Below are 27548 nucleotides of genomic sequence, written 5' to 3'. Positions count from 1 at the left end.
ATGTATTTCCCAAGTGTTTAAAAATGTTTTCTTGGCATAATTGTTACTGTTGATGATTCTGTATTTTTATATTAAAAAAAAAAAATGTATTTGTTGAGTTATGATCATTTTCATCATAGTGTGCACATGTGGGAAAAAACGCATTTTCAGCCGATTTAAACGTCGAAAAGGCGTATTGGTTAAACACACTGTCTAGCTGAATTAGAGAAACACCGAACCATTGTCTCTTCAGAGGTGAATGATTCAGAATGCTGCAGTACAGCATAGAAATTGAATTAATATGATGAACTATTATGTCCTTCTTATGTGTTTCTCACAGAGTTCTAGGCCCATCTAACATGTATTTGTGGAGTTATGATCATTTTCATCATTGTGTGTACATGTGGGAAAAAACGCATTTTCAGCCGATTTAAACGTCGAAAAGGGGAATTGCTTAAACGCTTCAGTCATTACTCTGTGTGACAGTGTCAGACAGTTTAAATACAATGGTGAACTAGTATATGATGCTAAAGTGTTGTTTGTCAAACAGTTTTAGGCCCATACAACATGTATTTGTTGAGGTATGAGCATTTTCAGAACATTGTGGACGGTTTGCTGTCTAGCTGAATTAGAGAAACACCGAACCATTGTCTCTTCAGAGGTGAATGATTCAGAATGCTGCAGTACAGCATAGAAATTTAATTAATATGATGAACTATTATGTGCTTCCTAAGTTTTTCTCTCAGATTTCTATGCCCATCTAACATGTATTTGTGGAGTTAGGATCATTTTCATCATAGTGTGCACATGTGGGAAAAAACGCATTTTCAGCCGATTTAAACGTCGAAAAGGGGAATTGGTTAAACGCTTCAGTCATTACTCTGTGTGACAGTGTCAGACAGTTTAAATACAATGGTGAACTAGTATATGCTGCTAAAGTGTTGTTTGTCAAACAGTTTTAGGCCCATCTAACATGTATTTGTCGAGTTATGATCATTTTCATCATTATGTGTACATGTGGGAAAAAACGCATTTTCAGCCGATTTAAACGTCGAAAAGGGGAATTGGTTAAACGCTTCAGTCATTACTCTGTGTGACAGTGTCAGACAGTTTAAATACAATGGTGAACTAGTATATGCTGCTAAAGCGTTGTTTGTCAAACAGGTTTAGGCCCAAACAACAGTTATTTGTCGAGGTATGAGCATTTTCAGAACATTGGACGGTTTGCTGTCTAGCTGAATTAGAGAAACACCGAACCATTGTCTCTTCAGAGGTGAATGATTCAGAATGCTGCAGTACAGCGTTGAAATTTAATTAATATGATGAACTATTATGTGCTTCCTAAGTTTTTCTCTCAGATTTCTATGCCCATCTAACATGTATTTCTGGAGTTATGATCATTTTCATCATTGTGTGCACATGTGGGAAAAAAACGCATTTTCAGCCGATTTAAACGTCGAAAAGGGGAATTGGTTAAACGCTTCAGTCATTACTCTGTGTGACAGTGTCAAACAGTTTAACATGGGCCTAAAACTGTTTGACAAACAACACTTTAGCAGCATATACTAGTTCACCATTGTATTTAAACTGTCTGACACTGTCACACAGAGTAATGACTGAAGCGTTTAAGCAATTCCCCTTTTCGACGTTTAAATCGGCTGAAAATGCGTTTTTCCCCACATGTGCACACTATGATGAAAATGATCCTAACTCCACGAATACATGTTAGATGGGCATAGAAATCAGAGAGAAAAACTTAGGAAGCACATAATAGTTCATCATATTAATTAAATGTCTATGCTGTACTGCAGCATTCTGAATCATTTACCTCTGAAGAGACAATGGTTCGGTGTTTCTCTAATTCAGCTAGACAGCAAACCTTCACAAGTTCTGAAAATGATCATAACTCCAGAAATACATGTTAGATGGGCATAGAAATCTGAGAGAAAAACTTAGGAAGCACATAATAGTTCATCATATTAATTAAATTTCTATGCTGTACTGCAGCATTCTGAATCATTCACCTCTGAAGAGACAATGGTTCGGTGTTTCTCTAATTCAGCTAGACAGCAAACCGTCCAATGTTCTGAAAATGCTCATACCTCGAGAAATACATGTTGTATGGGCCTAAAACTGTTTGACAAACAACGCTTTAGCAGCATAAATACAATGGTGAACTAGTGTTCACCATTGTATTTAAACTGTCTGACACTGTCACACAGAGTAATGACTGAAGCGTTTAACCAATTCCCCTTTTCGACGTTTAAATCGGCTGAAAATGCGTTTTTTCCCACATGTGCACACAATGATGAAAATGATCATAACTCGACAAATACATGTTAGATGGGCCTAAAACTGGTTGACAAACAACACTTTAGCAGCATATACTAGTTCACCATTGTATTTAAACTGTCTGACACTGTCACACAGAGTAATGACTGAAGCGTTTAAGCAATTCCCCTTTTCGACGTTTAAATCGGCTGAAAATGCGTTTTTTCCCACATGTGCACACAATGATGAAAATGATCATAACTCCACAAATACATGTTAGATGGGCCTAGAAATCTGTGAGAAACACTTAAGAAGCACATAATAGTTCATCATATTAATTAAATTTCTCTGCTGTACTGCAGCATTCTGAATCATTCACCTCTGAAGAGACAATGGTTCGGTGTTTCTCTAATCCAGCTAGACAGCAAACCGTCACAAGTTCTGAAAATGATCATAACTCCAGAAATACATGTTAGATGGGCATAGAAATCTGAGAGAAAAACTTAGGAAGCACATAATAGTTCATCATATTAATTAAATTTCAATGCTGTACTGCAGCATTCTGAATCATTCACCTCTGAAGAGACAATGGTTCGGTGTTTCTCTAATTCAGCTAGACAGCAAACCGTCCAATGTTCTGAAAATGCTAAAACCTCAACAAATACATGTTGTATGGGCCTAAAACTGTTTGACAAACAACACTTTAGCATCATATACTAGTTCACCATTGTATTTAAACTGTCTGACACTGTCACACAGAGTAATGACTGAAGCGTTTAACCAATTCCCCTTTTCGACGTTTAAATCGGCTGAAAATGCGTTTTTCCCCACATGTGCACACAATGATGAAAATGATCATAACTCCACAAATACATGTTAGATGGGCCTAGAAATCTGTGAGAAACACTTAAGAAGCACATAATAGTTCATCATATTAATTAAATTTCTATGCTGTACTGCAGCATTCTGAATCATTCACCTCTGAAGAGACAATGGTTCGGTGTTTCTCTAATTCAGCTAGACAGCAAACCGTCCAATGTTCTGAAAATGCTCATACCTCGAGAAATACATGTTGTATGGGCCTAAAACTGTTTGACAAACAACGCTTTAGCAGCATATACTAGTTCACCATTGTATTTAAACTGTCTGACACTGTCACACAGAGTAATCACTGAAGCGTTTAACCAATTCCCCTTTTCGACGTTTAAATCGGCTGAAAATGCGTTTTTCCCACATGTACACATAATGATGAAAATGATCATAACTCGACAAATACATGTTAGATGGGCCTAAAACTGGTTGACAAACAACACTTTAGCAGCATATACTAGTTCACCATTGTATTTAAACTGTCTGACACTGTCACACAGAGTAATGACTGAAGCGTTTAAGCAATTCCCCTTTTCGACGTTTAAATCGGCTGAAAATGCGTTTTTCCCCACATGTGCACACTATGATGAAAATGATCCTAACTCCACGAATACATGTTAGATGGGCATAGAAATCGGAGAGAAAAACTTAGGAAGCACATAATAGTTCATCATATTAATTAAATGTCTATGCTGTACTGCAGCATTCTGAATCATTTACCTCTGAAGAGACAATGGTTCGGTGTTTCTCTAATTCAGCTAGACAGCAAACCTTCACAAGTTCTGAAAATGATCATAACTCCAGAAATACATGTTAGATGGGCATAGAAATCTGAGAGAAAAACTTAGGAAGCACATAATAGTTCATCATATTAATTAAATTTCTATGCTGTACTGCAGCATTCTGAATCATTCACCTCTGAAGAGACAATGGTTCGGTGTTTCTCTAATTCAGCTAGACAGCAAACCGTCCAATGTTCTGAAAATGCTCATACCTCGAGAAATACATGTTGTATGGGCCTAAAACTGTTTGACAAACAACGCTTTAGCAGCATAAATACAATGGTGAACTAGTGTTCACCATTGTATTTAAACTGTCTGACACTGTCACACAGAGTAATGACTGAAGCGTTTAACCAATTCCCCTTTTCGACGTTTAAATCGGCTGAAAATGCGTTTTTTCCCACATGTGCACACAATGATGAAAATGATCATAACTCGACAAATACATGTTAGATGGGCCTAAAACTGGTTGACAAACAACACTTTAGCAGCATATACTAGTTCACCATTGTATTTAAACTGTCTGACACTGTCACACAGAGTAATGACTGAAGCGTTTAAGCAATTCCCCTTTTCGACGTTTAAATCGGCTGAAAATGCGTTTTTTCCCACATGTGCACACAATGATGAAAATGATCATAACTCCACAAATACATGTTAGATGGGCCTAGAAATCTGTGAGAAACACTTAAGAAGCACATAATAGTTCATCATATTAATTAAATTTCTCTGCTGTACTGCAGCATTCTGAATCATTCACCTCTGAAGAGACAATGGTTCGGTGTTTCTCTAATCCAGCTAGACAGCAAACCGTCACAAGTTCTGAAAATGATCATAACTCCAGAAATACATGTTAGATGGGCATAGAAATCTGAGAGAAAAACTTAGGAAGCACATAATAGTTCATCATATTAATTAAATTTCAATGCTGTACTGCAGCATTCTGAATCATTCACCTCTGAAGAGACAATGGTTCGGTGTTTCTCTAATTCAGCTAGACAGCAAACCGTCCAATGTTCTGAAAATGCTAAAACCTCAACAAATACATGTTGTATGGGCCTAAAACTGTTTGACAAACAACACTTTAGCATCATATACTAGTTCACCATTGTATTTAAACTGTCTGACACTGTCACACAGAGTAATGACTGAAGCGTTTAACCAATTCCCCTTTTCGACGTTTAAATCGGCTGAAAATGCGTTTTTTCCCACATGTGCACACAATGATGAAAATGATCATAACTCCACAAATACATGTTAGATGGGCCTAGAAATCTGTGAGAAACACTTAAGAAGCACATAATAGTTCATCATATTAATTAAATTTCTATGCTGTACTGCAGCATTCTGAATCATTCACCTCTGAAGAGACAATGGTTCGGTGTTTCTCTAATTCAGCTAGACAGCAAACCGTCCAATGTTCTGAAAATGCTCATACCTCGAGAAATACATGTTGTATGGGCCTAAAACTGTTTGACAAACAACGCTTTAGCAGCATATACTGGTTCACCATTGTATTTAAACTGTCTGACACTGTCACACAGAGTAATCACTGAAGCGTTTAACCAATTCCCCTTTTCGACGTTTAAATCGGCTGAAAATGCGTTTTTTCCCACATGTACACATAATGATGAAAATGATCATAACTCGACAAATACATGTTAGATGGGCCTAAAACTGGTTGACAAACAACACTTTAGCAGCATATACTAGTTCACCATTGTATTTAAACTGTCTGACACTGTCACACAGAGTAATGACTGAAGCGTTTAAGCAATTCCCCTTTTCGACGTTTAAATCGGCTGAAAATGCGTTTTTCCCCACATGTGCACACTATGATGAAAATGATCCTAACTCCACGAATACATGTTAGATGGGCATAGAAATCGGAGAGAAAAACTTAGGAAGCACATAATAGTTCATCATATTAATTAAATGTCTATGCTGTACTGCAGCATTCTGAATCATTCACCTCTGAAGAGACAATGGTTCGGTGTTTCTCTAATTCAGCTAGACAGCAAACCTTCACAAGTTCTGAAAATGATCATAACTCCAGAAATACATGTTAGATGGGCATAGAAATCTGAGAGAAAAACTTAGGAAGCACATAATAGTTCATCATATTAATTAAATTTCTATGCTGTACTGCAGCATTCTGAATCATTCACCTCTGAAGAGACAATGGTTCGGTGTTTCTCTAATTCAGCTAGACAGCAAACCGTCCAATGTTCTGAAAATGCTCATACCTCGAGAAATACATGTTGTATGGGCCTAAAACTGTTTGACAAACAACGCTTTAGCAGCATATACTAGTTCACCATTGTATTTAAACTGTCTGACACTGTCACACAGAGTAATGACTGAAGCGTTTAACCAATTCCCCTTTTCGACGTTTAAATCGGCTGAAAATGCGTTTTTTCCCACATGTGCACACAATGATGAAAATGATCATAACTCGACAAATACATGTTAGATGGGCCTAAAACTGGTTGACAAACAACACTTTAGCAGCATATACTAATTCACCATTGTATTTAAACTGTCTGACACTGTCACACAGAGTAATGACTGAAGCGTTTAACCAATTCCCCTTTTCGACGTTTAAATCGGCTGAAAATGCGTTTTTTCCCACATGTGCACACTATGATGAAAATGATCATAACTCCACGAATACATGTTAGATGGGCATAGAAATCAGAGAGAAAAACTTAGGAAGCACATAATAGTTCATCATATTAATTAAATGTCTATGCATTACTGCAGCATTCTGAATCATTCACCTCTGAAGAGACAATGGTTCGGTGTTTCTCTAATTCAGCTAGACAGCAAACCTTCACAAGTTCTGAAAATGTTCATAACTCCAGAAATACATGTTAGATGGGCATAGAAATCTGAGAGAAAAACTTAGGAAGCACATAATAGTTCATCATATTAATTAAATTTCAATGCTGTACTGCAGCATTCTGAATCATTCACCTCTGAAGAGACAATGGTTCGGTGTTTCTCTAATTCAGCTAGACAGCAAACCGTCCAATGTTCTGAAAATGCTCATACCTCAACAAATACATGTTGTATGGGCCTAAAACTGTTTGACAAACAACACTTTAGCATCATATACTAGTTCACCATTGTATTTAAACTGTCTGACACTGTCACACAGAGTAATGACTGAAGCGTTTAACCAATTCCCCTTTTCGACGTTTAAATCGGCTGAAAATGCGTTTTTTCCCACATGTGCACACAATGATGAAAATGATCATAACTCGACAAATACATGTTAGATGGGCCTAAAACTGGTTGACAAACAACACTTTAGCAGCATATACTAGTTCACCATTGTATTTAAACTGTCTGACACTGTCACACAGAGTAATGACTGAAGCGTTTAAGCAATTCCCCTTTTCGACGTTTAAATCGGCTGAAAATGCGTTTTTTCCCACATGTGCACACAATGATGAAAATGATCATAACTCCACAAATACATGTTAGATGGGCCTAGAAATCTGTGAGAAACACTTAAGAAGCACATAATAGTTCATCATATTAATTAAATTTCTCTGCTGTACTGCAGCATTCTGAATCATTCACCTCTGAAGAGACAATGGTTCGGTGTTTCTCTAATCCAGCTAGACAGCAAACCGTCACAAGTTCTGAAAATGATCATAACTCCAGAAATACATGTTAGATGGGCATAGAAATCTGAGAGAAAAACTTAGGAAGCACATAATAGTTCATCATATTAATTAAATTTCAATGCTGTACTGCAGCATTCTGAATCATTCACCTCTGAAGAGACAATGGTTCGGTGTTTCTCTAATTCAGCTAGACAGCAAACCGTCCAATGTTCTGAAAATGCTAAAACCTCAACAAATACATGTTGTATGGGCCTAAAACTGTTTGACAAACAACACTTTAGCATCATATACTAGTTCACCATTGTATTTAAACTGTCTGACACTGTCACACAGAGTAATGACTGAAGCGTTTAACCAATTCCCCTTTTCGACGTTTAAATCGGCTGAAAATGCGTTTTTTCCCACATGTGCACACAATGATGAAAATGATCCTAATTCCACAAATACATTTTACATGGGCCTAAAACTGTTTGACAAACAACACTTTCGCAGCATATACTAGTTCACCATTGTATTTAAACTGTCTGACACTGTCACACAGAGTAATGACTGAAGCGTTTAACCAATTCCCCTTTTCGACGTTTAAATCGGCTGAAAATGCGTTTTTTCCCACATGTGCACACAATGATGAAAATGATCATAACTCCACAAATACATGTTAGATGGGCCTAGAAATCTGTGAGAAACACTTAAGAAGCACATAATAGTTCATCATATTAATTAAATTTCTCTGCTGTACTGCAGCATTCTGAATCATTCACCTCTGAAGAGACAATGGTTCGGTGTTTCTCTAATTCAGCTAGACAGCAAACCGTCCAATGTTCTGAAAATGCTAAAACCTCAACAAATACATGTTGTATGGGCCTAAAACTGTTTGACAAACAACACTTTAGCATCATATACTAGTTCACCATTGTATTTAAACTGTCTGACACTGTCACACAGAGTAATGACTGAAGCGTTTAACCAATTCCCCTTTTCGACGTTTAAATCGGCTGAAAATGCGTTTTTTCCCACATGTGCACACTATGATGAAAATGATCCTAACTCCACGAATACATGTTAGATGGGCATAGAAATCAGAGAGAAAAACTTAGGAAGCACATAATAGTTCATCATATTAATTAAATGTCTATGCATTACTGCAGCATTCTGAATCATTCACCTCTGAAGAGACAATGGTTCGGTGTTTCTCTAATTCAGCTAGACAGCAAACCTTCACAAGTTCTGAAAATGTTCATAACTCCAGAAATACATGTTAGATGGGCATAGAAATCTGAGAGAAAAACTTAGGAAGCACATAATAGTTCATCATATTAATTAAATTTCAATGCTGTACTGCAGCATTCTGAATCATTCACCTCTGAAGAGACAATGGTTCGGTGTTTCTCTAATTCAGCTAGACAGCAAACCGTCCAATGTTCTGAAAATGCTCATACCTCGAGAAATACATGTTGTATGGGCCTAAAACTGTTTGACAAACAACGCTTTAGCAGCATAAATACAATGGTGAACTAGTGTTCACCATTGTATTTAAACTGTCTGACACTGTCACACAGAGTAATGACTGAAGCGTTTAACCAATTCCCCTTTTCGACGTTTAAATCGGCTGAAAATGCGTTTTTTCCCACATGTGCACACAATGATGAAAATGATCATAACTCGACAAATACATGTTAGATGGGCCTAAAACTGGTTGACAAACAACACTTTAGCAGCATATACTAGTTCACCATTGTATTTAAACTGTCTGACACTGTCACACAGAGTAATGACTGAAGCGTTTAAGCAATTCCCCTTTTCGACGTTTAAATCGGCTGAAAATGCGTTTTTTCCCACATGTGCACACAATGATGAAAATGATCATAACTCCACAAATACATGTTAGATGGGCCTAGAAATCTGTGAGAAACACTTAAGAAGCACATAATAGTTCATCATATTAATTAAATTTCTCTGCTGTACTGCAGCATTCTGAATCATTCACCTCTGAAGAGACAATGGTTCGGTGTTTCTCTAATCCAGCTAGACAGCAAACCGTCACAAGTTCTGAAAATGATCATAACTCCAGAAATACATGTTAGATGGGCATAGAAATCTGAGAGAAAAACTTAGGAAGCACATAATAGTTCATCATATTAATTAAATTTCAATGCTGTACTGCAGCATTCTGAATCATTCACCTCTGAAGAGACAATGGTTCGGTGTTTCTCTAATTCAGCTAGACAGCAAACCGTCCAATGTTCTGAAAATGCTCATACCTCGAGAAATACATGTTGTATGGGCCTAAAACTGTTTGACAAACAACGCTTTAGCAGCATATACTAGTTCACCATTGTATTTAAACTGTCTGACACTGTCACACAGAGTAATCACTGAAGCGTTTAACCAATTCCCCTTTTCGACGTTTAAATCGGCTGAAAATGCGTTTTTTCCCACATGTACACATAATGATGAAAATGATCATAACTCGACAAATACATGTTAGATGGGCCTAAAACTGGTTGACAAACAACACTTTAGCAGCATATACTAGTTCACCATTGTATTTAAACTGTCTGACACTGTCACACAGAGTAATGACTGAAGCGTTTAAGCAATTCCCCTTTTCGACGTTTAAATCGGCTGAAAATGCGTTTTTCCCCACATGTGCACACTATGATGAAAATGATCCTAACTCCACGAATACATGTTAGATGGGCATAGAAATCGGAGAGAAAAACTTAGGAAGCACATAATAGTTCATCATATTAATTAAATGTCTATGCTGTACTGCAGCATTCTGAATCATTCACCTCTGAAGAGACAATGGTTCGGTGTTTCTCTAATTCAGCTAGACAGCAAACCTTCACAAGTTCTGAAAATGATCATAACTCCAGAAATACATGTTAGATGGGCATAGAAATCTGAGAGAAAAACTTAGGAAGCACATAATAGTTCATCATATTAATTAAATTTCTATGCTGTACTGCAGCATTCTGAATCATTTACCTCTGAAGAGACAATGGTTCGGTGTTTCTCTAATTCAGCTAGACAGCAAACCGTCCAATGTTCTGAAAATGCTCATACCTCGAGAAATACATGTTGTATGGGCCTAAAACTGTTTGACAAACAACGCTTTAGCAGCATATACTAGTTCACCATTGTATTTAAACTGTCTGACACTGTCACACAGAGTAATGACTGAAGCGTTTAACCAATTCCCCTTTTCGACGTTTAAATCGGCTGAAAATGCGTTTTTTCCCACATGTGCACACAATGATGAAAATGATCATAACTCGACAAATACATGTTAGATGGGCCTAAAACTGGTTGACAAACAACACTTTAGCAGCATATACTAATTCACCATTGTATTTAAACTGTCTGACACTGTCACACAGAGTAATGACTGAAGCGTTTAACCAATTCCCCTTTTCGACGTTTAAATCGGCTGAAAATGCGTTTTTTCCCACATGTGCACACAATGATGAAAATGATCATAACTCGACAAATACATGTTAGATGGGCCTAAAACTGGTTGACAAACAACACTTTAGCAGCATATACTAATTCACCATTGTATTTAAACTGTCTGACACTGTCACACAGAGTAATGACTGAAGCGTTTAACCAATTCCCCTTTTCGACGTTTAAATCGGCTGAAAATGCGTTTTTTCCCACATGTGCACACTATGATGAAAATGATCCTAACTCCACGAATACATGTTAGATGGGCATAGAAATCAGAGAGAAAAACTTAGGAAGCACATAATAGTTCATCATATTAATTAAATGTCTATGCATTACTGCAGCATTCTGAATCATTCACCTCTGAAGAGACAATGGTTCGGTGTTTCTCTAATTCAGCTAGACAGCAAACCTTCACAAGTTCTGAAAATGTTCATAACTCCAGAAATACATGTTAGATGGGCATAGAAATCTGAGAGAAAAACTTAGGAAGCACATAATAGTTCATCATATTAATTAAATTTCTCTGCTGTACTGCAGCATTCTGAATCATTCACCTCTGAAGAGACAATGGTTCGGTGTTTCTCTAATTCAGCTAGACAGCAAACCGTCCAATGTTCTGAAAATGCTAAAACCTCAACAAATACATGTTGTATGGGCCTAAAACTGTTTGACAAACAACACTTTAGCATCATATACTAGTTCACCATTGTATTTAAACTGTCTGACACTGTCACACAGAGTAATGACTGAAGCGTTTAACCAATTCCCCTTTTCGACGTTTAAATCGGCTGAAAATGCGTTTTTTCCCACATGTGCACACTATGATGAAAATGATCCTAACTCCACGAATACATGTTAGATGGGCATAGAAATCAGAGAGAAAAACTTAGGAAGCACATAATAGTTCATCATATTAATTAAATGTCTATGCATTACTGCAGCATTCTGAATCATTCACCTCTGAAGAGACAATGGTTCGGTGTTTCTCTAATTCAGCTAGACAGCAAACCTTCACAAGTTCTGAAAATGTTCATAACTCCAGAAATACATGTTAGATGGGCATAGAAATCTGAGAGAAAAACTTAGGAAGCACATAATAGTTCATCATATTAATTAAATTTCAATGCTGTACTGCAGCATTCTGAATCATTCACCTCTGAAGAGACAATGGTTCGGTGTTTCTCTAATTCAGCTAGACAGCAAACCGTCCAATGTTCTGAAAATGCTCATACCTCAACAAATACATGTTGTATGGGCCTAAAACTGTTTGACAAACAACACTTTAGCAGCATTCACCATTGTATTTAAACTGTCTGACACTGTCACACAGAGAAATGACTGAAGCGTTTAAGCAATTCCCCTTTTCGACGTTTAAATCGGCTGAAAATGCGTTTTTTCCCACATGTACACATAATGATGAAAATGATCATAACTCGACAAATACATGTTAGATGGGCCTAAAACTGGTTGACAAACAACACTTTAGCAGCATATACTAGTTCACCATTGTATTTAAACTGTCTGACACTGTCACACAGAGTAATGACTGAAGCGTTTAACCAATTCCCCTTTTCGACGTTTAAATCGGCTGAAAATGCGTTTTTCCCCACATGTGCACACTATGATGAAAATGATCCTAACTCCACGAATACATGTTAGATGGGCATAGAAATCGGAGAGAAAAACTTAGGAAGCACATAATAGTTCATCATATTAATTAAATGTCTATGCTGTACTGCAGCATTCTGAATCATTCACCTCTGAAGAGACAATGGTTCGGTGTTTCTCTAATTCAGCTAGACAGCAAACCTTCACAAGTTCTGAAAATGATCATAACTCCATAAATACATGTTAGATGGGCATAGAAATCTGAGAGAAAAACTTAGGAAGCACATAATAGTTCATCATATTAATTAAATTTCTATGCTGTACTGCAGCATTCTGAATCATTTACCTCTGAAGAGACAATGGTTCGGTGTTTCTCTAATTCAGCTAGACAGCAAACCGTCCAATGTTCTGAAAATGCTCATACCTCGAGAAATACATGTTGTATGGGCCTAAAACTGTTTGACAAACAACGCTTTAGCAGCATATACTAGTTCACCATTGTATTTAAACTGTCTGACACTGTCACACAGAGTAATGACTGAAGCGTTTAACCAATTCCCCTTTTCGACGTTTAAATCGGCTGAAAATGCGTTTTTTCCCACATGTGCACACAATGATGAAAATGATCATAACTCGACAAATACATGTTAGATGGGCCTAAAACTGGTTGACAAACAACACTTTAGCAGCATATACTAATTCACCATTGTATTTAAACTGTCTGACACTGTCACACAGAGTAATGACTGAAGCGTTTAACCAATTCCCCTTTTCGACGTTTAAATCGGCTGAAAATGCGTTTTTTCCCACATGTGCACACAATGATGAAAATGATCATAACTCCACAAATACATGTTAGATGGGCCTAGAAATCTGTGAGAAACACTTAAGAAGCACATAATAGTTCATCATATTAATTAAATTTCTCTGCTGTACTGCAGCATTCTGAATCATTCACCTCTGAAGAGACAATGGTTCGGTGTTTCTCTAATCCAGCTAGACAGCAAACCGTCACAAGTTCTGAAAATGATCATAACTCCAGAAATACATGTTAGATGGGCATAGAAATCTGAGAGAAAAACTTAGGAAGCACATAATAGTTCATCATATTAATTAAATTTCAATGCTGTACTGCAGCATTCTGAATCATTCACCTCTGAAGAGACAATGGTTCGGTGTTTCTCTAATTCAGCTAGACAGCAAACCGTCCAATGTTCTGAAAATGCTCATACCTCGAGAAATACATGTTGTATGGGCCTAAAACTGTTTGACAAACAACGCTTTAGCAGCATATACTAGTTCACCATTGTATTTAAACTGTCTGACACTGTCACACAGAGTAATCACTGAAGCGTTTAACCAATTCCCCTTTTCGACGTTTAAATCGGCTGAAAATGCGTTTTTTCCCACATGTACACATAATGATGAAAATGATCATAACTCGACAAATACATGTTAGATGGGCCTAAAACTGGTTGACAAACAACACTTTAGCAGCATATACTAGTTCACCATTGTATTTAAACTGTCTGACACTGTCACACAGAGTAATGACTGAAGCGTTTAAGCAATTCCCCTTTTCGACGTTTAAATCGGCTGAAAATGCGTTTTTCCCCACATGTGCACACTATGATGAAAATGCTCATACCTCGACAAATACATGTTGTATGGGCCTAAAACTGTTTGACAAACAACGCTTTAGCAGCATATACTAGTTCACCATTGTATTTAAACTGTCTGACACTGTCACACAGAGTAATGACTGAAGCGTTTAAGCAATTCCCCTTTTCGACGTTTAAATCGGCTGAAAATGCGTTTTTTCCCACATGTACACATAATGATGAAAATGATCATAACTCGACAAATACATGTTAGATGGGCCTAAAACTGGTTGACAAACTACACTTTAGCAGCATATACTAGTTCACCATTGTATTTAAACTGTCTGACACTGTCACACAGAGTAATGACTAAAGCGTTTAACCAATTCCCCTTTTCGACGTTTAAATCGGCTGAAAATGCGTTTTTTCCCACATGTGCACACAATGATGAAAATGATCATAACTCCACAAATACATGTTAGATGGGCCTAGAAATCTGTGAGAAACACTTAAGAAGCACATAATAGTTCATCATATTAATTAAATTTCTCTGCTGTACTGCAGCATTCTGAATCATTCACCTCTGAAGAGACAATGGTTCGGTGTTTCTCTAATCCAGCTAGACAGCAAACCGTCACAAGTTCTGAAAATGATCATAACTCCAGAAATACATGTTAGATGGGCATAGAAATCTGAGAGAAAAACTTAGGAAGCACATAATAGTTCATCATATTAATTAAATTTCAATGCTGTACTGCAGCATTCTGAATCATTCACCTCTGAAGAGACAATGGTTCGGTGTTTCTCTAATTCAGCTAGACAGCAAACCGTCCAATGTTCTGAAAATGCTCATACCTCGAGAAATACATGTTGTATGGGCCTAAAACTGTTTGACAAACAACGCTTTAGCAGCATATACTAGTTCACCATTGTATTTAAACTGTCTGACACTGTCACACAGAGTAATCACTGAAGCGTTTAACCAATTCCCCTTTTCGACGTTTAAATCGGCTGAAAATGCGTTTTTTCCCACATGTACACATAATGATGAAAATGATCATAACTCGACAAATACATGTTAGATGGGCCTAAAACTGGTTGACAAACAACACTTTAGCAGCATATACTAGTTCACCATTGTATTTAAACTGTCTGACACTGTCACACAGAGTAATGACTGAAGCGTTTAAGCAATTCCCCTTTTCGACGTTTAAATCGGCTGAAAATGCGTTTTTCCCCACATGTGCACACTATGATGAAAATGATCCTAACTCCACGAATACATGTTAGATGGGCATAGAAATCGGAGAGAAAAACTTAGGAAGCACATAATAGTTCATCATATTAATTAAATGTCTATGCTGTACTGCAGCATTCTGAATCATTCACCTCTGAAGAGACAATGGTTCGGTGTTTCTCTAATTCAGCTAGACAGCAAACCTTCACAAGTTCTGAAAATGATCATAACTCCAGAAATACATGTTAGATGGGCATAGAAATCTGAGAGAAAAACTTAGGAAGCACATAATAGTTCATCATATTAATTAAATTTCTATGCTGTACTGCAGCATTCTGAATCATTTACCTCTGAAGAGACAATGGTTCGGTGTTTCTCTAATTCAGCTAGACAGCAAACCGTCCAATGTTCTGAAAATGCTCATACCTCGAGAAATACATGTTGTATGGGCCTAAAACTGTTTGACAAACAACGCTTTAGCAGCATATACTAGTTCACCATTGTATTTAAACTGTCTGACACTGTCACACAGAGTAATGACTGAAGCGTTTAACCAATTCCCCTTTTCGACGTTTAAATCGGCTGAAAATGCGTTTTTTCCCACATGTGCACACAATGATGAAAATGATCATAACTCGACAAATACATGTTAGATGGGCCTAAAACTGGTTGACAAACAACACTTTAGCAGCATATACTAATTCACCATTGTATTTAAACTGTCTGACACTGTCACACAGAGTAATGACTGAAGCGTTTAACCAATTCCCCTTTTCGACGTTTAAATCGGCTGAAAATGCGTTTTTTCCCACATGTGCACACAATGATGAAAATGATCATAACTCGACAAATACATGTTAGATGGGCCTAAAACTGGTTGACAAACAACACTTTAGCAGCATATACTAATTCACCATTGTATTTAAACTGTCTGACACTGTCACACAGAGTAATGACTGAAGCGTTTAACCAATTCCCCTTTTCGACGTTTAAATCGGCTGAAAATGCGTTTTTTCCCACATGTGCACACAATGATGAAAATGATCATAACTCGACAAATACATGTTAGATGGGCCTAAAACTGGTTGACAAACAACACTTTAGCAGCATATACTAATTCACCATTGTATTTAAACTGTCTGACACTGTCACACAGAGTAATGACTGAAGCGTTTAACCAATTCCCCTTTTCGACGTTTAAATCGGCTGAAAATGCGTTTTTTCCCACATGTGCACACTATGATGAAAATGATCCTAACTCCACGAATACATGTTAGATGGGCATAGAAATCAGAGAGAAAAACTTAGGAAGCACATAATAGTTCATCATATTAATTAAATGTCTATGCATTACTGCAGCATTCTGAATCATTCACCTCTGAAGAGACAATGGTTCGGTGTTTCTCTAATTCAGCTAGACAGCAAACCTTCACAAGTTCTGAAAATGTTCATAACTCCAGAAATACATGTTAGATGGGCATAGAAATCTGAGAGAAAAACTTAGGAAGCACATAATAGTTCATCATATTAATTAAATTTCTCTGCTGTACTGCAGCATTCTGAATCATTCACCTCTGAAGAGACAATGGATCGGTGTTTCTCTAATTCAGCTAGACAGCAAACCGTCCAATGTTCTGAAAATGCTAAAACCTCAACAAATACATGTTGTATGGGCCTAAAACTGTTTGACAAACAACACTTTAGCATCATATACTAGTTCACCATTGTATTTAAACTGTCTGACACTGTCACACAGAGTAATGACTGAAGCGTTTAACCAATTCCCCTTTTCGACGTTTAAATCGGCTGAAAATGCGTTTTTTCCCACATGTGCACACTATGATGAAAATGATCCTAACTCCACGAATACATGTTAGATGGGCATAGAAATCAGAGAGAAAAACTTAGGAAGCACATAATAGTTCATCATATTAATTAAATGTCTATGCATTACTGCAGCATTCTGAATCATTCACCTCTGAAGAGACAATGGTTCGGTGTTTCTCTAATTCAGCTAGACAGCAAACCTTCACAAGTTCTGAAAATGTTCATAACTCCAGAAATACATGTTAGATGGGCATAGAAATCTGAGAGAAAAACTTAGGAAGCACATAATAGTTCATCATATTAATTAAATGTCAATGCTGTACTGCAGCATTCTGAATCATTCACCTCTGAAGAGACAATGGTTCGGTGTTTCTCTAATTCAGCTAGACAGCAAACCGTCCAATGTTCTGAAAATGCTCATACCTCAACAAATACATGTTGTATGGGCCTAAAACTGTTTGACAAACAACACTTTAGCAGCATTCACCATTGTATTTAAACTGTCTGACACTGTCACACAGAGAAATGACTGAAGCGTTTAAGCAATTCCCCTTTTCGACGTTTAAATCGGCTGAAAATGCGTTTTTTCCCACATGTACACATAATGATGAAAATGATCATAACTCGACAAATACATGTTAGATGGGCCTAAAACTGGTTGACAAACAACACTTTAGCAGCATATACTAGTTCACCATTGTATTTAAACTGTCTGACACTGTCACACAGAGTAATGACTGAAGCGTTTAACCAATTCCCCTTTTCGACGTTTAAATCGGCTGAAAATGCGTTTTTCCCCACATGTGCACACTATGATGAAAATGATCCTAACTCCACGAATACATGTTAGATGGGCATAGAAATCGGAGAGAAAAACTTAGGAAGCACATAATAGTTCATCATATTAATTAAATGTCTATGCTGTACTGCAGCATTCTGAATCATTCACCTCTGAAGAGACAATGGTTCGGTGTTTCTCTAATTCAGCTAGACAGCAAACCTTCACAAGTTCTGAAAATGATCATAACTCCAGAAATACATGTTAGATGGGCATAGAAATCTGAGAGAAAAACTTAGGAAGCACATAATAGTTCATCATATTAATTAAATTTCTATGCTGTACTGCAGCATTCTGAATCATTTACCTCTGAAGAGACAATGGTTCGGTGTTTCTCTAATTCAGCTAGACAGCAAACCGTCCAATGTTCTGAAAATGCTCATACCTCGAGAAATACATGTTGTATGGGCCTAAAACTGTTTGACAAACAACGCTTTAGCAGCATATACTAGTTCACCATTGTATTTAAACTGTCTGACACTGTCACACAGAGTAATGACTGAAGCGTTTAACCAATTCCCCTTTTCGACGTTTAAATCGGCTGAAAATGCGTTTTTTCCCACATGTGCACACTATGATGAAAATGATCATAACTCGACAAATACATGTTAGATGGGCCTAAAACTGGTTGACAAACAACACTTTAGCAGCATATACTAGTTCACCATTGTATTTAAACTGTCTGACACTGTCACACAGAGTAATGACTGAAGCGTTTAAGCAATTCCCCTTTTCGACGTTTAAATCGGCTGAAAATGCATTTTTTCCCACATGTGCACACTATGATGAAAATGATCCTAACTCCACGAATACATGTTAGATGGGCATAGAAATCAGAGAGAAAAACTTAGGAAGCACATAATAGTTCATCATATTAATTAAATGTCTATGCTGTACTGCAGCATTCTGAATCATTCACCTCTGAAGAGACAATGGTTCGGTGTTTCTCTAATTCAGCTAGACAGCAAACCTTCACAAGTTCTGAAAATGATCATAACTCCAGAAATACATGTTAGATGGGCATAGAAATCTGAGAGAAAAACTTAGGAAGCACATAATAGTTCATCACATTAATTAAATTTCAATGCTGTACTGCCGCATTCTGAATCATTCACCTCTGAAGAGACAATGGTTCGGTGTTTCTCTAATTCAGCTGGATAGCAAACCGTCCAATGTTCTGAAAATGCTCATACCTCAACAAATACATGTTGTATGGGCCTAAAACTGTTTGACAAACAACGCTTTAGCATCATATACTAGTTCACCATTGTATTTAAACTGTCTGACACTGTCACACAGAGTAATGACTGAAGCGTTTAACCAATTCCCCTTTTCGACGTTTAAATCGGCTGAAAATGCGTTTTTTCCCACATGTGCACACAATGATGAAAATGATCATAACTCGACAAATACATGTTAGATGGGCCTAGAAATCTGTGAGAAACACTTAAGAAGCACATAATAGTTCATCATATTAATTAAATTTCTATGCTGTACTGCAGCATTCTGAATCATTCACCTCTGAAGAGACAATGGTTCGGTGTTTCTCTAATTCAGCTAGACAGCAAACCGTCCAATGTTCTGAAAATGCTCATACCTCGAGAAATACATGTTGTATGGGCCTAAAACTGTTTGACAAACAACGCTTTAGCAGCATATACTAGTTCACCATTGTATTTAAACTGTCTGACACTGTCACACAGAGTAATGACTGAAGCGTTTAACCAATTCCCCTTTTCGACGTTTAAATCGGCTGAAAATGCGTTTTTTCCCACATGTACACATAATGATGAAAATGATCATAACTCGACAAATACATGTTAGATGGGCCTAAAACTGGTTGACAAACAACACTTTAGCAGCATATACTAGTTCACCATTGTATTTAAACTGTCTGACACTGTCACACAGAGTAATGACTGAAGCGTTTAAGCAATTCCCCTTTTCGACGTTTAAATCGGCTGAAAATGCGTTTTTCCCCACATGTGCACACTATGATGAAAATGATCCTAACTCCACGAATACATGTTAGATGGGCATAGAAATCGGAGAGAAAAACTTAGGAAGCACATAATAGTTCATCATATTAATTAAATGTCTATGCTGTACTGCAGCATTCTGAATCATTCACCTCTGAAGAGACAATGGTTCGGTGTTTCTCTAATTCAGCTAGACAGCAAACCTTCACAAGTTCTGAAAATGATCATAACTCCAGAAATACATGTTAGATGGGCATAGAAATCTGAGAGAAAAACTTAGGAAGCACATAATAGTTCATCACATTAATTAAATTTCAATGCTGTACTGCAGCATTCTGAATCATTCACCTCTGAAGAGACAATGGTTCGGTGTTTCTCTAATTCAGCTGGATAGCAAACCGTCCAATGTTCTGAAAATGCTCATACCTCGACAAATACATGTTGTATGGGCCTAAAACTGTTTGACAAACAACGCTTTAGCAGCATATACTAGTTCACCATTGTATTTAAACTGTCTGACACTGTCACACAGAGTAATGACTGAAGCGTTTAACCAATTCCCCTTTTCGACGTTTAAATCGGCTGAAAATGCGTTTTTTCCCACATGTGCACACAATGATGAAAATGATCATAACTCGACAAATACATGTTAGATGGGCCTAAAACTGGTTGACAAACAACACTTTAGCAGCATATACTAGTTCACCATTGTATTTAAACTGTCTGACACTGTCACACAGAGTAATGACTGAAGCGTTTAAGCAATTCCCCTTTTCGACGTTTAAATCTGCTGAAAATGCGTTTTTTCCCACATGTGCACACTATGATGAAAATGATCCTAACTCCACGAATACATGTTAGATGGGCATAGAAATCAGAGAGAAAAACTTAGGAAGCACATAATAGTTCATCATATTAATTAAATGTCTATGCTGTACTGCAGCATTCTGAATCATTCACCTCTGAAGAGACAATGGTTCGGTGTTTCTCTAATTCAGCTAGACAGCAAACCTTCACAAGTTCTGAAAATGATCATAACTCCAGAAATACATGTTAGATGGGCATAGAAATCTGAGAGAAAAACTTAGGAAGCACATAATAGTTCATCACATTAATTAAATTTCAATGCTGTACTGCCGCATTCTGAATCATTCACCTCTGAAGAGACAATGGTTCGGTGTTTCTCTAATTCAGCTGGATAGCAAACCGTCCAATGTTCTGAAAATGCTCATACCTCAACAAAAACATGTTGTATGGGCCTAAAACTGTTTGACAAACAACGCTTTAGCATCATATACTAGTTCACCATTGTATTTAAACTGTCTGACACTGTCACACAGAGTAATGACTGAAGCGTTTAACCAATTCCCCTTTTCGACGTTTAAATCGGCTGAAAATGCGTTTTTTCCCACATGTGCACACAATGATGAAAATGATCATAACTCCACAAATACATGTTAGATGGGCCTAGAAATCTGTGAGAAACACTTAAGAAGCACATAATAGTTCATCATATTAATTAAATTTCTATGCTGTACTGCAGCATTGTGAATCATTCACCTCTGAAGAGACAATGGTTCGTTGTTTCTCTAATCCAGCTAGACAGCAAACCGTCACAAGTTCTGAAAATGATCATAACTCCAGAAATACATGTTAGATGGGCATAGAAATCTGAGAGAAAAACTTAGGAAGCACATAATAGTTCATCATATTAATTAAATTTCAATGCTGTACTGCAGCATTCTGAATCATTCACCTCTGAAGAGACAATGGTTCGGTGTTTCTCTAATTCAGCTAGACAGCAAACCGTCCAATGTTCTGAAAATGCTAAAACCTCAACAAATACATGTTGTATGGGCCTAAAACTGTTTGACAAACAACACTTTAGCATCATATACTAGTTCACCATTGTATTTAAACTGTCTGACACTGTCACACAGAGTAATGACTGAAGCGTTTAACCAATTCCCCTTTTCGACGTTTAAATCGGCTGAAAATGCGTTTTTTCCCACATGTGCACACAATGATGAAAATGATCATAACTCCACAAATACATGTTAGATGGGCCTAGAAATCTGTGAGAAACACTTAAGAAGCACATAATAGTTCATCATATTAATTAAATTTCTATGCTGTACTGCAGCATTCTGAATCATTCACCTCTGAAGAGACAATGGTTCGGTGTTTCTCTAATTCAGCTAGACAGCAAACCGTCCAATGTTCTGAAAATGCTCATACCTCGAGAAATACATGTTGTATGGGCCTAAAACTGTTTGACAAACAACGCTTTAGCAGCATATACTAGTTCACCATTGTATTTAAACTGTCTGACACTGTCACACAGAGTAATGACTGAAGCGTTTAACCAATTCCCCTTTTCGACGTTTAAATCGGCTGAAAATGCGTTTTTTCCCACATGTACACATCATGATGAAAATGATCATAACTCGACAAATACATGTTAGATGGGCCTAAAACTGGTTGACAAACAACACTTTAGCAGCATATACTAGTTCACCATTGTATTTAAACTGTCTGACACTGTCACACAGAGTAATGACTGAAGCGTTTAAGCAATTCCCCTTTTCGACGTTTAAATCGGCTGAAAATGCGTTTTTCCCCACATGTGCACACTATGATGAAAATGATCCTAACTCCACGAATACATGTTAGATGGGCATAGAAATCGGAGAGAAAAACTTAGGAAGCACATAATAGTTCATCATATTAATTAAATGTCTATGCTGTACTGCAGCATTCTGAATCATTCACCTCTGAAGAGACAATGGTTCGGTGTTTCTCTAATTCAGCTAGACAGCAAACCTTCACAAGTTCTGAAAATGATCATAACTCCAGAAATACATGTTAGATGGGCATAGAAATCTGAGAGAAAAACTTAGGAAGCACATAATAGTTCATCACATTAATTAAATTTCAATGCTGTACTGCAGCATTCTGAATCATTCACCTCTGAAGAGACAATGGTTCGGTGTTTCTCTAATTCAGCTAGACAGCAAACCTTCACAAGTTCTGAAAATGATCATAACTCCAGAAATACATGTTAGATGGGCATAGAAATCTGAGAGAAAAACTTAGGAAGCACATAATAGTTCATCATATTAATTAAATTTCAATGCTGTACTGCAGCATTCTGAATCATTCACCTCTGAAGAGACAATGGTTCGGTGTTTCTCTAATTCAGCTAGACAGCAAACCGTCCAATGTTCTGAAAATGCTAAAACCTCAACAAATACATGTTGTATGGGCCTAAAACTGTTTGACAAACAACACTTTAGCATCATATACTAGTTCACCATTGTATTTAAACTGTCTGACACTGTCACACAGAGTAATGACTGAAGCGTTTAACCAATTCCCCTTTTCGACGTTTAAATCGGCTGAAAATGCGTTTTTTCCCACATGTGCACACAATGATGAAAATGATCATAACTCCACAAATACATGTTAGATGGGCCTAGAAATCTGTGAGAAACACTTAAGAAGCACATAATAGTTCATCATATTAATTAAATTTCTATGCTGTACTGCAGCATTCTGAATCATTCACCTCTGAAGAGACAATGGTTCGGTGTTTCTCTAATTCAGCTAGACAGCAAACCGTCCAATGTTCTGAAAATGCTCATACCTCGAGAAATACATGTTGTATGGGCCTAAAACTGTTTGACAAACAACGCTTTAGCAGCATATACTAGTTCATCATTGTATTTAAACTGTCTGACACTGTCACACAGAGTAATGACTGAAGCGTTTAACCAATTCCCCTTTTCGACGTTTAAATCGGCTGAAAATGCGTTTTTTCCCACATGTACACATAATGATGAAAATGATCATAACTCGACAAATACATGTTAGATGGGCCTAAAACTGGTTGACAAACAACACTTTAGCAGCATATACTAGTTCACCATTGTATTTAAACTGTCTGACACTGTCACACAGAGTAATGACTGAAGCGTTTAAGCAATTCCCCTTTTCGACGTTTAAATCGGCTGAAAATGCGTTTTTCCCCTCATGTGCACACTATGATGAAAATGATCCTAACTCTACGAATACATGTTAGATGGGCATAGAAATCGGAGAGAAAAACTTAGGAAGCACATAATAGTTCATCATATTAATTAAATGTCTATGCTGTACTGCAGCATTCTGAATCATTCACCTCTGAAGAGACAATGGTTCGGTGTTTCTCTAATTCAGCTAGACAGCAAACCTTCACAAGTTCTGAAAATTATCATAACTCCAGAAATACATGTTAGATGGGCATAGAAATCTGAGAGAAAAACTTAGGAAGCACATAATAGTTCATCACATTAATTAAATTTCAATGCTGTACTGCAGCATTCTGAATCATTCACCTCTGAAGAGACAATGGTTCGGTGTTTCTCTAATTCAGCTGGATAGCAAACCGTCCAATGTTCTGAAAATGCTCATACCTCGACAAATACATGTTGTATGGGCCTAAAACTGTTTGACAAACAACGCTTTAGCAGCATATACTAGTTCACCATTGTATTTAAACTGTCTGACACTGTCACACAGAGTAATGACTGAAGCGTTTAACCAATTCCTCTTTTCGACGTTTAAATCGGCTGAAAATGCGTTTTTTCCCACATGTGCACACAATGATGAAAATGATCATAACTCGACAAATACATTTTAGATGGGCCTAAAACTGGTTGACAAACAACACTTTAGCAGCATATACTAGTTCACCATTGTATTTAACCTGTCTGACACTGTCACACAGAGTAATGACTGAAGCGTTTAAGCAATTCCCCTTTTCGACGTTTAAATCGGCTGAAAATGCGTTTTTTCCCACATGTGCACACTATGATGAAAATGATCCTAACTCCACGAATACATGTTAGATGGGCATAGAAATCAGAGAGAAAAACTTAGGAAGCACATAATAGTTCATCATATTAATTAAATGTCTATGCTGTACTGCAGCATTCTGAATCATTCACCTCTGAAGAGACAATGGTTCGGTGTTTCTGTAATTCAGCTGGATAGCAAACCGTCCAATGTTCTGAAAATGCTCATACCTCAACAAATACATGTTGTATGGGCCTAAAACTGTTTGACAAACAACGCTTTAGCAGCATATACTAGTTCACCATTGTATTTAAACTGTCTGACACTGTCACACAGAGTAATGACTGAAGCGTTTAACCAATTCCCCTTTTCGACGTTTAAATCGGCTGAAAATGCGTTTTTTCCCACATGTGCACACAATGATGAAAATGATCATAACTCCACAAATACATGTTTGATGGGCCTAAAACTGGTTGACAAACAACACTTTAGCAGCATATACTAGTTCACCATTGTATTTAAACTGTCTGACACTGTCACACAGAGTAATGACTGAAGCGTTTAACCAATTCCCCTTTTCGACGTTTAAATCGGCTGAAAATGCGTTTTTTCCCACATGTGCACACAATGATGAAAATGATCCTAATTCCACAAATACATTTTACATGGGCCTAAAACTGTTTGACAAACAACACTTTAGCAGCATATACTAGTTCACCATTGTATTTAAACTGTCTGACACTGTCACACAGAGTAATGACTGAAGCGTTTAACCAATTCCCCTTTTCGACGTTTAAATCGGCTGAAAATGCGTTTTTTCCCACATGTGCACACAATGATGAAAATGATCATAACTCCACAAATACATGTTAGATGGGCCTAGAAATCTGTGAGAAACACTTAAGAAGCACATAATAGTTCATCATATTAATTAAATTTCTATGCTGTACTGCAGCATTCTGAATCATTCACCTCTGAAGAGACAATGGTTCGGTGTTTCTCTAATCCAGCTAGACAGCAAACCGTCACAAGTTCTGAAAATGCTCATACCTCAACAAATACATGTTGTATGGGCCTAAAACTGTTTGACAAACAACGCTTTAGCAGCATATTAGTATATGCTGCTAAAGCGTTGTTTGTCAAACAGTTATTTCACCATTGTATTTAAACTGTGTGACACTGTCACACAGAGTAATGACTGAAGCGTTTAACCAATTCCCCTTTTCGACGTTTAAATCGGCTGAAAATGCGTTTTTTCCCACATGTACACATAATGATGAAAATGATCATAACTCGACAAATACATGTTAGATGGGCCTAAAACTGGTTGACAAACAACACTTTAGCAGCATATACTAGTTCACCATTGTATTTAAACTGTCTGACACTGTCACACAGAGTAATGACTGAAGCGTTTAACCAATTCCCCTTTTCGACGTTTAAATCGGCTGAAAATGCGTTTTTTCCCAAATGTGCACACTGTGATGAAAATGATCCTAACTCCACGAATACATGTTAGATGGGCATAGAAATCAGAGAGAAAAACTTAGGAAGCACATAATAGTTCATCACATTAATTAAATTTCAATGCTGTACTGCAGCATTCTGAATCATTCACCTCTGAAGAGACAATGGTTCGGTGTTTCTCTAATTCAGCTAGACAGCAAACCGTCCAATGTTCTGAAAATGCTCATACCTCGACAAATACATGTTGTATGGGCCTAAAACTGTTTGACAAACAACGCTTTAGCAGCATATACTAGTTCACCATTGTATTTAAACTGTCTGACACTGTCACACAGAGTAATGACTGAAGCGTTTAAGCAATTCCCCTTTTCGACGTTTAAATCGGCTGAAAATGCATTTTTTCCCACATGTACACATAATGATGAAAATGATCATAACTCGACAAATACATTTTACATGGGCCTAAAACTGGTTGACAAACAACACTTTAGCAGCATATACTAGTTCACCATTGTATTTAAACTGTCTGACACTGTCACACAGAGTAATGACTGAAGCGTTTGAGCAATTCCCCTTTTCGACGTTTAAATCGGCTGAAAATGCGTTTTTTCCCACATGTGCACACAATGATGAAAATGATCATAACTCGACAAATACATTTTACATGGGCCTAAAACTGTTTGACAAACAACACTTTAGCAGCATATACTAGTTCACCATTGTATTTAAACTGTCTGACACTGTATCAAAGAGTAATGACTGAAGCGTTTAACCAATTCCCCTTTTCGACGTTTAAATCGGCTGAAAATGCGTTTTTTCCCACATGTGCACATAATGATGAAAATGCTCATACCTCGACAAATACATGTTGTATGGGCCTAAAACTGTTTGACAAACAACGCTTTAGCAGCATATACTAGTTCACCATTGTATTTAAACTGTCTGACACTGTCACACAGAGTAATGACTGAAGCGTTTAAGCAATTCCCCTTTTCGACGTTTAAATCGGCTGAAAATGCGTTTTTTCCCACATGTACACATAATGATGAAAATGATCATAACTCGACAAATACATGTTAGATGGGCCTAAAACTGGTTGACAAACTACACTTTAGCAGCATATACTAGTTCACCATTGTATTTAAACTGTCTGACACTGTCACAC

Source organism: Zeus faber, assembly GCF_960531495.2.
Source record: "Zeus faber genome assembly, chromosome: 10".
NCBI lineage: Eukaryota > Metazoa > Chordata > Actinopteri > Zeiformes > Zeidae > Zeus > Zeus faber.
This window is presented reverse-complemented; position numbering follows the sequence as displayed.